Here is a 15,494-nt window from a genome sequence, read left to right on the forward strand (position 1 = left end):
ATCATATTATACAAGGTGTAAAAGTTAAAGGTTATTTTTAAAATCAAAATTGATACAATGTTTATATATTGATTATTAAAATTTTATTATGCCAATTTTATAAATAAAAACAACAAATTTATATAAAAAAACAAAATAATTAAATATTATTTGGCTCAAGAGTATTCTAAAATAATTATATCGTAAGCCTAAATGCATAAAATGTTATCACATTGCAATATTTTTGTTGAAGTGTATTTTAAAAATAATTAAGTTTAAGAAAAATATTCTTAATAACATAGAATGTAAAACAAAACGATTTTTTTTTTTGCAAAATAAATATAATTATAGGAGTTACAACATCATCAAAAAAATTTATACCTACACTATTGATTAAGCGGCCAGGGTACGATTTGCTGGGATAGGGATGAAACATGCAGCTGAATTTTGTTTGCCACTAATTTTATGCTTCACATTCGAACATTGTGATACTACAGGTCCAATCGGCCCACTGTGGGCAATTTCAATGTCTGCAAGTTGTAACAGCCCGTTTTAGACCCTAGTCGGAGCAGTGATTTCGGAACCACAAATTTGAGGTTGTAAAATTATATTAATATTATTTTTCGTGCTTATTATATGTGAATTGATATGTGTGAAAATTTGGTGTGATAATTTTATCGTTTAAGTGGTTAATTTGAGAAAAGGACTAAAACGCGTAAGTTGTTAAAGTTGTGTTCTACTTGTAAAAGTGCTAAATTGTTATGGTTTATTAAATTTAAGGTACTTATGTTGATATTAACCCATTTTTATGATAGTGGGAGTTAGTGGCATGGCATTTGGAGTAGTTTTTAATGGAATTAACGGTTAAAAATAGAAATTGATTAATAAATGTTATATTAAAAAAACAAAGCATAAAAATTATGGATGTTCATCCTATTTAGCTGAAAATACAAAGGAAAAAGAAAGAAAAATAGACTTAAGGGTTTGACACTAATCATGGAGAATTGAGGTATGATTTTTGATACGTTTTCGATAATTTTAATGTTTTTGAGATCGTTGCTTCGAATACTAGCTGACTCATGCTTGAATTTTTAAATTGGTTGTGTATTTTGTGATTTGCCATTGATGAGACCTTGTTTTTTTTTGTGGTTTGATGATGAAAAATAATTATATGTTGATAGATTATCTTGTTTAATTAAGTGATTTTTAATAAAAATGTCTATTTCAGATTAAATTGTGAATTTTGTATATTGAGGGGTTAAAATGTGAAATGAATGAAATAAATGGGTTGCTAGGAACATAAGTAATATTCGACCGAACATGGGTTTGTGGAAATTTTGAGTAATTTGTGTTATTTTGAAATAGGGACTAAATTGAGAAAATGTAAAATATTAGGGGCTAAAGTATAAATTTCCTATTTATATGTTTTTGAATGAAATTGAATGAAAATGTTATTAAACAAGCCAAATTTATATTGAATTCGATCAAGAAAAGTGGAAACTAGATTTGGATCGGGGAAAATAAAAAATTATTAAATAGTAGTTCCAGTCCGTTCACGTCTATACTAGGTAAGTCATAAGTAAATAAATGTTGTTAAATTGAAATGTAAATGTATTATATGTGCCGAATTAATTTGTATTATATTGTAACACCCCTAACCTATATCCGTCGTCGGAGTAAAACTATGAGGCATTACTGATCGTATCACAGTTCATATAATTATACATCACAAATTTCAATTCAAAATCTAAAATAACATTATTATTCATAACTTAATCTGTTATTAGACTTAAAATCATATAGATCATATTACAACATAATTAAAACATAATCCAATATATGTCAAAGCAAACTATTTATGTATACGGAATATAAATAACTAACCAACAACTTTATTAATTAAACATCAGACCTATTATATCCTTTTAATATAAAAGAATTGCATAAGTGCTACTTTACATGTCAGACAATACAAATTTTCAATATATATATCATTTATGCTGCATGATTTCATAGTTGACATGAGTTTACATGTTTCATGCATTAATATAGGTAATTTCCCCCATTCGAATATGCATACATATATAAACACTTAATCACTGAGCCACAAACGTTATATCATTGCATGTGTGTATGTTTCTTCTTTTCCTAGTCGAATATAAATGCACTTTTTTATTACTAAATTCAAGCCAACTCGCGTGGCAAAAATATACACCTTATAATGTCGATATGGCAATTAAAATTCACATAGGCTTCATATTATTACATTCATGCATACTTCTAACCGCATTATTTACCAAATGTAATAGCACAGACAACTACCATATCATGGATAAGTTAATCCATCCTATGCGCAGATAAATACATAAACTTATACCTATAATCAAGTTGGTTACAACCATCTCATTCACTCTTGTCTTATAGCCGACCATGCACGTACATTATCCATTATAATTACCTCATAAACATATAACAAAGTACCCAAGACATTTTAAGTATCAAGGCCGAATATAAATCAACCTAGACATTATTTTTAATTAAACTCATATGAAAAACGATTTATCAAAATATAAATCATTAATGAGCCATGCCAAGCAACCATACATATCATATAAAACCTGTAACAAAATCAATCCAATTCACAATAAAACATAGCCGAATATTCCCTGTACCAATGCATATAACAACACCTTAACAAAATATAACTACTGCTTCCATATATATGTTCATACTCACGCAAAAACTATGATCGGATTAACCAAAGATGCTGCCCAATTCATCAATTATTGTGATACGCAAAACACACATAATCTTAATTAAACTTAATTCACTCACAACATGTTAACCCTAATGAGCTCATTCCATGATCACGCATAACCGAATTCATATAGAGAGCAATAACCACAACCAAAACACATTCAAGACTAACTTAGGATTTAGCCATTTTCGCATGGCTTAAATATACATTCATTTCCAAAATAACTAACTCCAAAACCAGCCTATACATGCCATAACTTAAATTTAGTTTGAAGGTACCAAAATAGTAGATAGTGTGATGAACTTGGCTGACTGCTCCCGAACTTGTAGCTTGACTTCAAAATCTATAAAACAAAGTAGACAAAACACAAGGAATAAGCTCTCAAAGCTTAGTAAGTTATAAGCAAATCAACTACTCAATGATTTATTCGACTTAACTAATTTAAACTAGAATTATTAGATCAATTTACATTCGATTCTAGGCACGAATACATCCATGTTACTTATATATAATCATATGCATTTATACACAGTTAAATCATCACTTTACCTGAATGCTTGTATGATCAAAAGTTACAAATCATTATTTAGTTCACATACGCATACATACATAAACTCATAGATTCTAATATAGTCTTAAGTACTTATATTAGTCACATGATCGGATACTCATAAATACACATATACTAAATTTACACTTATTCAATAATGTGCAATAGGCCGAATACACTTACATTATTTTTGTTAATTATCGAACTAACTCATACCTGACCATTAGCTCATATCATACAATCTGTACACGATTACCTTTGCCTGATGAACCATTCGGAATTAGATGACACTCGGATAATTACATAAATTGTACAACGCCAATGTCCCAGACGTGGTCTTACATGTGGCCACAAAACGATGCCACTGTCCCGGACATGGTCTTACTTGTAAACACATGTCGAAAACCACAAATCGATGCCATGGTCTTACTCGCACACATATATCAGAATCCTATGTCATGACATATGTATCCTAGCTATTCCTAAGGTTCATACGGGGCTTTCAGACATCGTATTTCAGTCGAATCGCACTCAGAAGTGTGGTAACCATATTCAATCACATTCGACCATACCATAATTTTAACTTAACATTTCTTAACAGCATGTAAACATAACGTTAAAGTTATCAATAAACACCTCTATTTGCTTATAAACTTACCTCGGATGTCGTAAAATGCGACGGGGCTGCTAGTCGACAACTTTCATTTTTCCCTGGTCCTGTAACACCCCGTACCCGAGACCGTTGCCGGAGTCGAACACGAGGTGCTAACCGACTAAATTCATTTTTCTCTCACAGTCCATTTGAAAATTTTCCAGACAAGCTGGATACTGCATCACTGACACCTTAAAAATCATATCTTTAGTTCCAAAACTCGAAAATCAGTTTTGTAATTTTTTCCTGAAACTAGACTCATATGTCCATCTACAGATTTTTTTCTAGAATTTTTGGTTGGGCCAATTAGTACAGTTTATTAGCTAAAGTCTCCCCTATTACAGGGTGCGACTACACTGACCTTCATGCATTACGATTTGGATATCTCCCTGTACAGGGCTTCAATACTGATGCCGTTTATTTCTATAGAAACTAGACTCAAATAGGAATCTATACATATATGGCATGACTTCTAGATGTCTCTGGTTAATTTATAATGAATTTCCAAAATCAGATCAGGGGATCCAGAAACTGTTCTGGCCCTGTCTCACGAAAACTTTAATATCTCATAATATACTGTTCATATGATCATTTCGTTACTTTCCTATGAAAATAGATTCATCAAGGTTCGATTACATAATTTATTCACTATTTAATTCCATCCCTACTATTTTTAGTGATTTTTCACATCCACATCACTGCTGCTGCCAGCATCTATTTTTAAGGTAAACTTTACCTATTTCATGATCCTCCATGGATCAACTAGAGTTTTTCATACATATATCAAAAGTGATCATGAATAACCATTCCCATGGCTAACCGTTACCAACATTTCCTTACCTCTCGACGGACAACATACAAAATGATTATAATGCTATGATCAAAGTATATTTAAGCCATCTTCGCATGGCTATCCAAATTTACACAAAACCGAAAGGTACATGACCTACATCAAAAGGGTAGTCCTAAACATGCCATTTCAAAGTTCAACCAAAAGTATACCAAAAGGAGCTTTGATAGTGTGGGAGACTTCGACTTCAAAATCCCGAGTCCGATAGCTGAAGAACCAAAATCTATAAAACAGAAAATCAAAGAAACGGAGTAAGTATTTAATGCTTAGTAAGTTTGAGTCATGAATTTAGACACAATCAAAGTATAGCATTCGTGTAACTAAACAGATAATTTCATATGCACAATCTCTCAATATCATACTTATTTCACATTACCAACCCTTATATTCATACACAAAGATCAACTTAGCCAAAGGCCGGTAGCTCATTTATCAACTGAGCGAATACTTATTTGTAAGGGCTCAACTAATTCAAAGCACATACTGAAACATACCTCATTGATGGGATTTTACAGCGATTAACTGAAATTTTTACAGCAAGTTCATTCATTCCCGAATCACGTACCTTCGAATTTAACCGGATATAGCTACTGTTCAAATGCCTTCGGACATAGCCCGGTTATAGTAACTCTCACAAATGCCTTCGGACTTAACCCGGATTTGGTAACTCGCACAAATGCCTTCGGGACTTAACCCGGATTTGGTAACTCGCACAAATGCCTTCGGATCTTAGTCCGGATTTAGTAACTCGCACAAATGCCTTCGGATCTTAGTCCGGATATAGTCACTTAGCATAAAGCCTTCGGACTCAGCCGGACATCATTCAATAACCATGCACATTTATCAATAAATCATGACACATTCAGTATTTCATTTTCATTACCAAAGCTCAAACACAAGACACTTATCACACTTGCAATTTCGGCTCAATAGCCACATACAAAGAGCAGAATTTTGATTTGCTTAAAACATGATCTAATCAAATCATAATCTAAGCTCCATTACTCGAAAACTTACCTCGGATGTTGTCGAACGGCTTCAACGGCTATTCGATCACTTTTTCCTTTCCCTTATCCAACTGTGGTCCTCTAAGCTCTTGAGCTAATTCAAACAAATTTAACTTATTAAAGTCTCATTTTGCTAGCTTATGGCCGAATATGACAAGGAGTTTGATAGGTCATATGGCCACCTTTTAGCTCAAATACACAATGATCATACGCATTTTAATCATATCAAGCAATTTAATACAATTCATTCAACATCAAAAGAGAAGCTCAAGGTACTTACCCCATATATACATTAGACATTAGAGTCACATATGTACGAAATCACGAATCGAATTCAATATACTAGCTAATATTTCCCCCTTAGCTGAATTTTCTAAGTCAAGCTAAAGCCATCAATAGGCTACCTATGGCCGAACATACACATCAACTCATGTACTCATTCATGTGGCCGAACATACATGTCTATGTTGGGGCCGATTGCAACACTTAATACATTCTACAAGTATGGTCACTTGTATTGACTAAACACCATTTTGTTTCAAGTTCAAAACTTGGCTAATACACACATATACACTAGTAAATCAAACACTAGCATTTGCACTTCACCTTACTACCATTTCTCATCCAATAACGTGAACAACAACATATTTCTCTTCTACTTCCTACCATGGCGAATGCATCACAACACCATACCATTTCAATTTTGGTCATGGTTGAACAAGGAACTTAATGTCTCACTCAAGGATGCTAAAAGGAGATTCAAGAGTCATCAATCCACCATCACATGCATCATTACAAGCTTCACTTTTAGCATGCAAATAACATCAACACAAATCCACCTTAGCCGAATATCATCTCCATGACATAGTAAAGATTTGAACCATGGGCTAGTTAGAACTCAAGCTAACAAAAAAAAACATGCATGAATCTCATGGCACAACATCAAACTTACCTTCACCTAGCTACAAGCATGGCCGAATCTCTTCAACATTTCCTCCCTTCTTTCTTTTGAATTTTCGGTCAAGAAGAATGGAAAAAGGATGGACACAATTTTTTTTCTTTTGTTTTCATCATTTTCTTTCTCCTTTCTTTTTTTTTTCCCATTTCTTTATTACTAACTTTATTTTATTGTTTCCTCCCATGATGCACCAACACAACATGTCAAATAATTTAGTGACTCGGTTTAGCGGTCCCGAAACCGCTTTCCTACTAGGGTCACTTTAGGGCTGTCATAGGTCCAAATTCGATTTCTTTGGTTCTTGATCTAAACATATTCAAATTAAGCTCATTCAAACATATTTTCATTCAATTTAGCCCAAAAACACATAAATAGGCAAATTACCATTTTACCCCTAACATTTATAACTTTTAAAATTTAGTCCCTATTGCACAAAACACAAAATACACAAAATTTCACAACACCCATGTTAGGCCGAATAGCCCCCATTCTCATACAAGTCCGCATATTTTATCAATTTCACATTTTAGTCGCTCAAATTATTATTTTTGCAATTAAGTCCTAATTACTCAAAATAATCAAAAATTCTAATATAAAATATGTTAATCTAAAACATATCTTTCATTTTTCATCATCAAACAACAAAAATCACAAGCTATCAACAATGTCACAACTCAACATATTCATCAAAATAAAAAATTAAAGCTTGGGTTTTGATGATTACTAAGCAACGATCTCAAAAATGTAGAAATTATTAAAAACCGACAAAAAAACGAACCTTGATTGAGCTCCAAATAGGCTGAACCTTAGCTTTTATTCTTTCTTCTTTTCTTTTCTTAGGTTTCAGTCAAAGAACAAAATGAATTGATAAACCGTAATTTATACATATTTTTACCCCATGTTTAACGTATTTTATGGATGATTTCCCATTAGAATTGGTGAATTCGATGCTCCTAATGCTTTAATTTCATGTTTTATACTTAGGAGAGCATAGGAGAGCGAAAGGAACGAGAAACGGGCTAAAAACGGAGAAATGGGCCAAAGTATGAAATCAACACGGCCTGGACCTCCTCACACGGGCAGACCACACGGCCGTGTCAATATGACAGGCTCAAGCACGACCTAAAGTAATTGCACATGGGCGTGACCCTGCCGAGACCAAGTTGAGTCCAATTTCGAAAAGGCTAATTTTGAGGGCTCTTAGGAATTCCAAAGCCTATGAATACACCCTAGAGGAGGAAGAAAGGGGACACACAGAATAGGGGGTAAGGAATTACTCCAAGAAAGCCGATTGATCCATCTAAGAAGTCGGATTCATTATCAAGACTGAAGATCTCTCCTCGATTTCCCCTTCAAGAGTTTTGGGTTTTCTTTATGTTTTGTATTCTTTATTATTCTGAGATGTTTTCTTATTTAGTTATGAACTAAATCCTCTAAATACCTAAGGGGAATGAAACCTAAGACGAATCTTGTTATTATTTTCTGAATTGTATGATAAATATTTAACTTGTTCTTAATTATGTGTTCTTAATTCTTGTTTTGATATCCCAGGATACTGATTCAAGATAAGCACTTGTTCAGAGAAGGAATAGACCCTGTCTAAGGGTACATTTGTCATAATTAAGCGGAGTTGATTGCGCGCCTAGACATAGGGTGACAAGATTTTGCCAGATTAGGGTGAAACCTAATAAGGGGATCCATAGATCGAGTTAATGTAACCCTAGGGTGTTAATTAGAGAAAGGTCTCAATTATTCAACCTAGGGATTAGACGTTATTAGTCTTGAATAGGGATAATAACATAACTTAGGGATCTCTACGGAACTAGTTAAATGAATAAATTGTCTGATTCGGAGCCAGAATAACAAGTACAGTCTAGGTGGATTTTTCCTTAGGTATTGTCTTAATTCAATCGATTTTCCCAAAAGTAATTCTCCAATTCTATTTTCTGTGGATTCTTAGTTTAGATAATTAGTTAGTTAAAACAAAACCTCTTTATTCTTAGGCTAAATAATAAAAAGACAATCATTACTAGTACTTTTAGTTCCTTTGGGTTTGACAATCCGGTCTTGCTAAAACTATACTACTGCTCAATAGGTACACTTACCTACATCGCAATAATAGTTAGTTTCAACGATGATTAATTATAAATATTTAAAATCTATCATGAAATCACGCGATCTAGTTTTTGGCGCTGTTGCTGGGGAACTAAAATATTAGGAACACTCCATTTTTATTACTTTAGCCATTTATTTTTCTTACGATCTAATTTTATTTTTAATTTTATTCTAATTTACTAATTTTCTTTTTCTTTCCTCTGACAGGTCTTTTTATAGTTTATGACTAGAAGAAACCCGTTAGGACCACTACTTTTTGACGAAGAAATCGATCGCACAGTTTGCAGAAGCTAAAGAGAAATAAGGTGAAGCCTAAGATACACAGAGAACAAGCAAGAAAACGATACTCAACCCCCAATCGAAGAGATTGCTGAAAACCAAGACAATCAGCTACCTCCTGCAATTGCGGCTAATCAAAATCCTGCTCCACGCACTATGTATGATTATGCTAAACCTTCTTTAACAGGAACTGAATCAAGCATAGTTAGACCTGCTATAGCTGCAAATACTTTTGAACTAAAACCTAACACAATTCAAATGATACAACAGTTTGTTCAGTTTGATGGTTTGCAGGATGAAGATCCCAACGCTCACTTAGCAGACTTTTTGGAACTATGCAATACATTTAAAATTAATGGCGTTTCTGACGATGCCATTCGTCTTCGGTTATTCCCTTTCTCATTGAGGAACAAAGATAAACTGTGGTTGAACTCGTTACCACGAGGGTCAATTACTACTTGGGAACAAATAACCGAAAAATTTTTACTAAAATATTTTCCGTCGGCTAAAACGGCTAAATTACGTAATGATATATCTTCTTTTGTGCAGATGGATTTAGAAACACTCTAGGATGCATGGGAGAGATAGAAGGACCTTTTGAGAAGGTGCCCTCACCATGGGTTACCGCTTTGGCTCTAGGTTCAAACGTTCCATAATGGCCTGAATCCTTCGACTCGAAAAATGGTTGACATGACTGCTGGCGGAACCATCAATAATAAAACACCTGAAGATGCTTTTGAGTTCATAGAGGAGATGTCATTGAATAACTATCAGTGGCAAGTCATGAGGACAAAGCCAACGAAAACAGCCAGTGTTTATAACGTGGATTCGGTCACCATGCTCTCTAATCAGGTAGAACTCTTGAACAAGAAAATTGATGGTTTTCTTAGTTCTTCACAGGTTCATCCAGTAATGAGGTGCGAGACAAATGGAGGAGGAGCATGCATAGAGTATCAACCCTTCAATCCTAGCATCGAGAAGGAATAAGTCCAATATATGGGTAACAATAATTCTCAACCTCAAAACAATCCATATAGTAACACTTATAATGCAGGTTGGAGGAACCACTCCAATTTCTCATAGGGAGGCCAAGGAAATCAGCGACCACCTCCAGGCTACCAACAGCCACCCTATCAACAAGAAAAGAAACCGAACCTTGAAGAGATGCTCACAAAGTTTATCTCGGTATTAGAAACCCATTTTCAGAACACCGAAACAACACTTAAAAATCAACAAGTGTGAGTCCAAGTGCTCGAAACTCAGATAGGCTAGCTCTCTAAACTAATCTCCGAATGACCACAAGGTAGCTTTCCAAGTAATACTGAACCTAACCCAAGGGAACAGCTCAACGCGATTAATGTTCAAAATGAAGAAGGATTTGTTGAGCCTGAGCCGGAACCGAGGCAAGAAACGGTGGTAAGCAAAGGTAAAGGTGAGGTAGATTATAATAAAAACAAACCAGTGACTGTCGAATATAAATCTCGTGTGCCTACCCTAACGCTACAAGGAAAGACCGCTCAGATGAACAATTGGGTAAATTCCTTAAACTCCTAAAAAAATTACATATTAACTTACAGTTTATTGAAGCTCTATCGCAGATGCCAAAGGCAATGAAATTTTTAAAGGAGCTTTTAGCAAATAAGTGGAAGTTGGACGAGGCGTTGCATGTTGAGCTAAACGCAGTTTGCTCAGCTATTCTCCAGAATAAATTACCCAACAAACTAAAAGATCCAGGGAGTTTTACAATTCCTTGCTTAATTGGTAGTTTAGATGTTAATAATGCATTAGCTGATTTAGGGGCTACTATCAACGTCATGCCTTACAAAATGTTTAAGCAACTAGGTTTCGGGAAACCCAAACAGACTAGGATGAGCATTCAATTAGCAGATAAAACTATAAGATTCCCTAGGGGTATTATTGAATATGTGCTAGTTAAAATTGATAAATTTATATTTCTCGTTGACTTCATTGTTCTAGACCTAGAGGAAGATAGCAACACTCCTTTAATTCTAGGAAGGCCCTTTTTAGCAACTGCTAAAACAATTATTGATGTTAGCACAGGTGAACTCACACTCTGCGTGGGAGACGAAACAATCACCTTTCAAGCTCGCAACTCTGGCAACACATCAGAAATAAGCCTGAAGGAAGCACATGAGTCATTCTCAAGCAATCATAGAGGACCTACTTATGAAAAATGAAGACTGCAAATAGAGGAGCTAGATGAATGGCGAACACATAAATCGAGAACACACAATAAACCAAAACTATGCTAGAACGAGCTCAATACCTTTCCAAATCAACTTAAGGTTGGCGATAAAGTCTTATTGGATGCCGCAAATCCTCACATTGTCACTACCAGACCAGATGAAGAAATCTCTCTTACGGTACTTAGTATTTTTCCATTCGGTACAGTTGAGGTAAGTCACCCTAAGTTCGGCATTTTTAAGGTAAACAACACCCGTTTAAAACCTTATTTTGATGAGATTGATAGCAGGAATGAGGAGTATAAACTCCTCGAACCACCATGACCATTCAATGGAGAGGTAAGTCGAGCTTAGACTATAAATAAGCGCTTTTCGAGAGGCAACCCGAGCACTAACAATATTAATTTCCTTAAATTTTAGTATTTAACACCTAACTTACTAATAGAAATCTTGAATACAGGTTTTTCCATAAAGACACGGCCAAGCACACGGGCGTGCTTAGGGCCGTGTGAAAATAGGGCAAAAGATTTCCCTAACACAGGCTACGATAAAACACCACGACCGTGCGACATGGCCGTGGTCGAACCTGCCAAAACAACATGGGCGTGCGACACGCCCATGTGGAAGAACCGTGGGTGAACCTATTAAAAAGCACGGGCGTGTGACATGCCCGTGTCTAGTACCCGTGGTCAAACCTGTTAAATTAACATGGGCGTAGACCTTGCATACACAGGTGTGGGAGAAGCGAACGAAGCTAGACACGGTCATTCGACACAGCCGTGTGCACCCACACGCCCAAGATACACGGGCGTGGGATGAATTTCAAATACGCCCAAATAGGAAAAACGCGAAACACACGGGCACAAATTGGGGAACACGGGCTTGTTCCCTGGCCGTGTGGCCCAAAATCTATAAATACCCTGCACTATTCACTTTCTTCCCCATTCAAAAACCTTAACCCTAGCCGCTACAAATCCACACGGCCTCCCTGCCATGCCCGTGCGCCACCTCCAACTCCATTCTCGATGGCCAATCTCTTTCCTTTAGCGTTTGTTTATTCCTTTCTCTTTTATTTCACTAATTTAGAATGCTATTTATCATAGTAATCTATATTTTTCATGTTATTTTCATCTTTCTATCACGCAAATTTCATTTATAAAACAAGTTATCATCTTTCTCATGTTTAAAATCTTACTCATTATATGATTCCTTCACTCCATTTAATTAGTTAGAAGTGAATATTCATGGCTAGGATAGTTGAAATAATCATGCATTTTGCGTTAACATTTCTTTTCATTCATATAGTATGTTGCATTCCATTCTTTGCCATTTTTACTTATATCACCATGCTAATGCCACAAAAATAGGTCATGGAACTTATTGTTTTAATTAAATTTAGTAGTTGTGGCTGAACATATTTATGCATTTTCCTTTTCGAATTTAGTCACATTTTTTTTATTATTATTTCTTGTCTACTCATCAAAGATGAATTGATGTTTCCACTTGTAGGTATACAATGTCATCTTCACGAGGAAAGAAAACTGCCGTACCTGCTTCCAAGAAATAAAAGGGAGCGTCATCTTCCACAGGTCTGATCGCGAAAATTCGTCACCCTCTCCTACAGTTCCCTCGTGGACCCCAAGAAGAAAATTTTCAAATACTTCGAGCCCGACCTTTAATTGCGGGCCACTGCATCGACTGGGCTGTAGTAGAACAAGTTCAATTGGCTGATGCGATTCGGGCCCTCCTAACCACCGACCCTTGGGAGTTGTTCTTTGGTATCATCGAGCCAACATACCTCGAGCTCACGATGGAACTATGCTCAACATTCCATCTTCAGACCGTAATGATGAACTACGATGATCCCGGCACGGTCTAATTTTGCCTAGGCAGATTAATCCGTAAGCCAAGCGTCCCAGAGTTCGGTGCTGCACTGGGCTTATATACGGAGGAGTTCAAGGAGGAGAATGACCTACATGCTCTCACTCATCGCGTACACTTCTCTCCCTCGAAGTGCTGGCACGCTTTGGCCCCTGACGCGGCCTCCTACAATCCTAGCCGCTCCAAGGCATTAGTTCTCCCACCTTCCCTGAGGTACCTACATGCCATTTTGGCTCACACGATTACAAGAATGTGAGAGAGCACTAGCGTCATCAACACTCACGACGCCTACTTTTTATGGTGTATGTCGCACGGGCACGCCATCGACCTTACCTATATCATCTCCCTCGCGATTCAGCACCAGACGGAGTGGCATAGGAAGGGGGTCATCTCCATTGACTCCTATGTGACGCGATTGGCTCGACACTTGGGGCTCCTCGACAACGCGGCCCAAGAATTATCCTTGACCCTCATTGGCCAGATGTCTCCACAAGGCACCTCGAGCATGCTTAGCATGAGTATGATCGAGAGGCGCCGAGGAACCTACCCTCCTCAAATATAATCTCGCCCAATCTATTGAGGAGGAGGCCTACGAGGACATTCCTGATGATGTCCTTCCGTAGCACGAGGACCCACCATCCCAGCCACCACCACCCTCTCGTCCAGTTCATGAGGCGGCTTCATATGCTGACATCTCTGAGCACCTCACTCGATTCGAGCAGTAGTGTTTTCAACGATTTGACAACATTGATGCTACTCTACAGCAGATTTGTCAGCACCTCCACATCTCATTGCCAGTCTCACCTCGCGAACAATCCAGCGATAAAGATGTTTAAAAATATTTATTTATTATTTTATGTTTTTAATTTTTATTTAAACTACTTTTTATTTTTGTTAGATTTTAGAATTTTATTTTTAATTATCAATTCAGTTATTTCTTTATGAGTAATTATTCTTCCTAATATCCCCTAAAAAGTTCCTGATCTTATCACAGTTATATAGGGCTCTTAAGCTAATCATCACATAGGAACTAAAAACTCCACCGGGAAAGGTTCTCCACGACTGCCATGTCCTAATCGACCACGACCATAGCTACCGCTAGATATAATATTCTTTTGGCGCAAGACTTATGGACTAATGAACCTCTACCACTGCTGGAGTATCCTCCTCCACTCTCGCACCGATTACTCTTCAAAACTCCAGTTTGAGGAATTTATCATGCAGGAAGTTTCACTCCTCTCCCTATCTTATTTTTATATTCTAATATCTATCTTTGTACATTGAGGGCAATGTACATCTTAAGTGTGGGGGGATATTTATTTCATTATCAGAAAAATCCCTAAATGACTACCTTGTTCTCTTGGAAAGCTCTCATATCGTATTTAGGATAAATTTTGAATGATTTATGACAATGATTGATATATCTTGAATTAAAACATAGGGATTTATGCATTGATTGTTTAAACCTTAAGACATTAGAGAATCAAGCATGATAAGTTGATTTTTAGGAATTTAAAATATTAGGTTATTTCCCCAAAGTTAGGTATTACTTTGAGTTAGAATTCACAAGTTTTAAACATCAAAAAGCCATAATTTTTGTGAGATTTTTGAGCCTTTTGAGCATCTACTAATTTTTTCATGCTCACTTTTCTTATTGCTTTGAGTGCGTCACTATCGAACTGTTATTCTAGAACTTGTTTGATTATGCATGTCAAGACCACACCATTTGATTTGATATGTCAAAATGATTAAGGCACTTAGGATTACCCCACTCATGCCATGAAAAGCCTACCTCCACGATTAACCCCTAATAAACCCTTTTGAGCCTAACAAGCCATTTCTTGTATTACCCTTAATATTAACCCTTAACTTATTTTTGCTGAAATCCCCTCAATTATTTTGATCCCTATTTTTGTCGAGATCCGAGTTGAATAAATTGCTTAGCTATGTCTTGTTTGTAATAGTTAGTCTATGTTATTTAACTTGTTCTTCAAAAAAGAAGAGTGTATATACATTAGTAATTCCATATTCTGAGAAGAAGCCCTGTTGTCCGCAAGTGATGATTAACCCTTTTTCAAGTTAGGCAATTTTTCAATTCAATCTCGATTCTAACCCTTTCTTTCAGCTTGTGACCAAACCCCCTAACCAAGCCTCATTACAACCCACTAAATACCTTTTGATTGATGTATCATCTTAAACTACAGTGGTAGAGATTTGATTTTCATCCAAGCCTATAGTAATGACTTTTCATTATTGACTAT

The 15,494-nt window shown here is 35.9% G+C and overlaps 1 non-coding gene and 1 pseudogene across 1 annotated transcript; both read right to left on the minus strand.

The window, feature by feature from the left end:
• Positions 1–372: 372 nt before the first annotated feature.
• LOC128284244 (polygalacturonase-like) overlaps positions 373–15,494 on the minus strand; it is a 78,975-nt pseudogene continuing 63,853 nt past the window's right edge.
• LOC128289936 (small nucleolar RNA R71) lies at positions 9,665–9,771 on the minus strand. Its single transcript, XR_008279576.1, has one exon. It is a non-coding gene; the product is annotated as a small nucleolar RNA R71 (small nucleolar RNA).

The sequence above is a fragment of the Gossypium arboreum genome, chromosome 2 (genome assembly GCF_025698485.1).
Source record: "Gossypium arboreum isolate Shixiya-1 chromosome 2, ASM2569848v2, whole genome shotgun sequence".
Lineage (NCBI taxonomy): Eukaryota > Viridiplantae > Streptophyta > Magnoliopsida > Malvales > Malvaceae > Gossypium > Gossypium arboreum.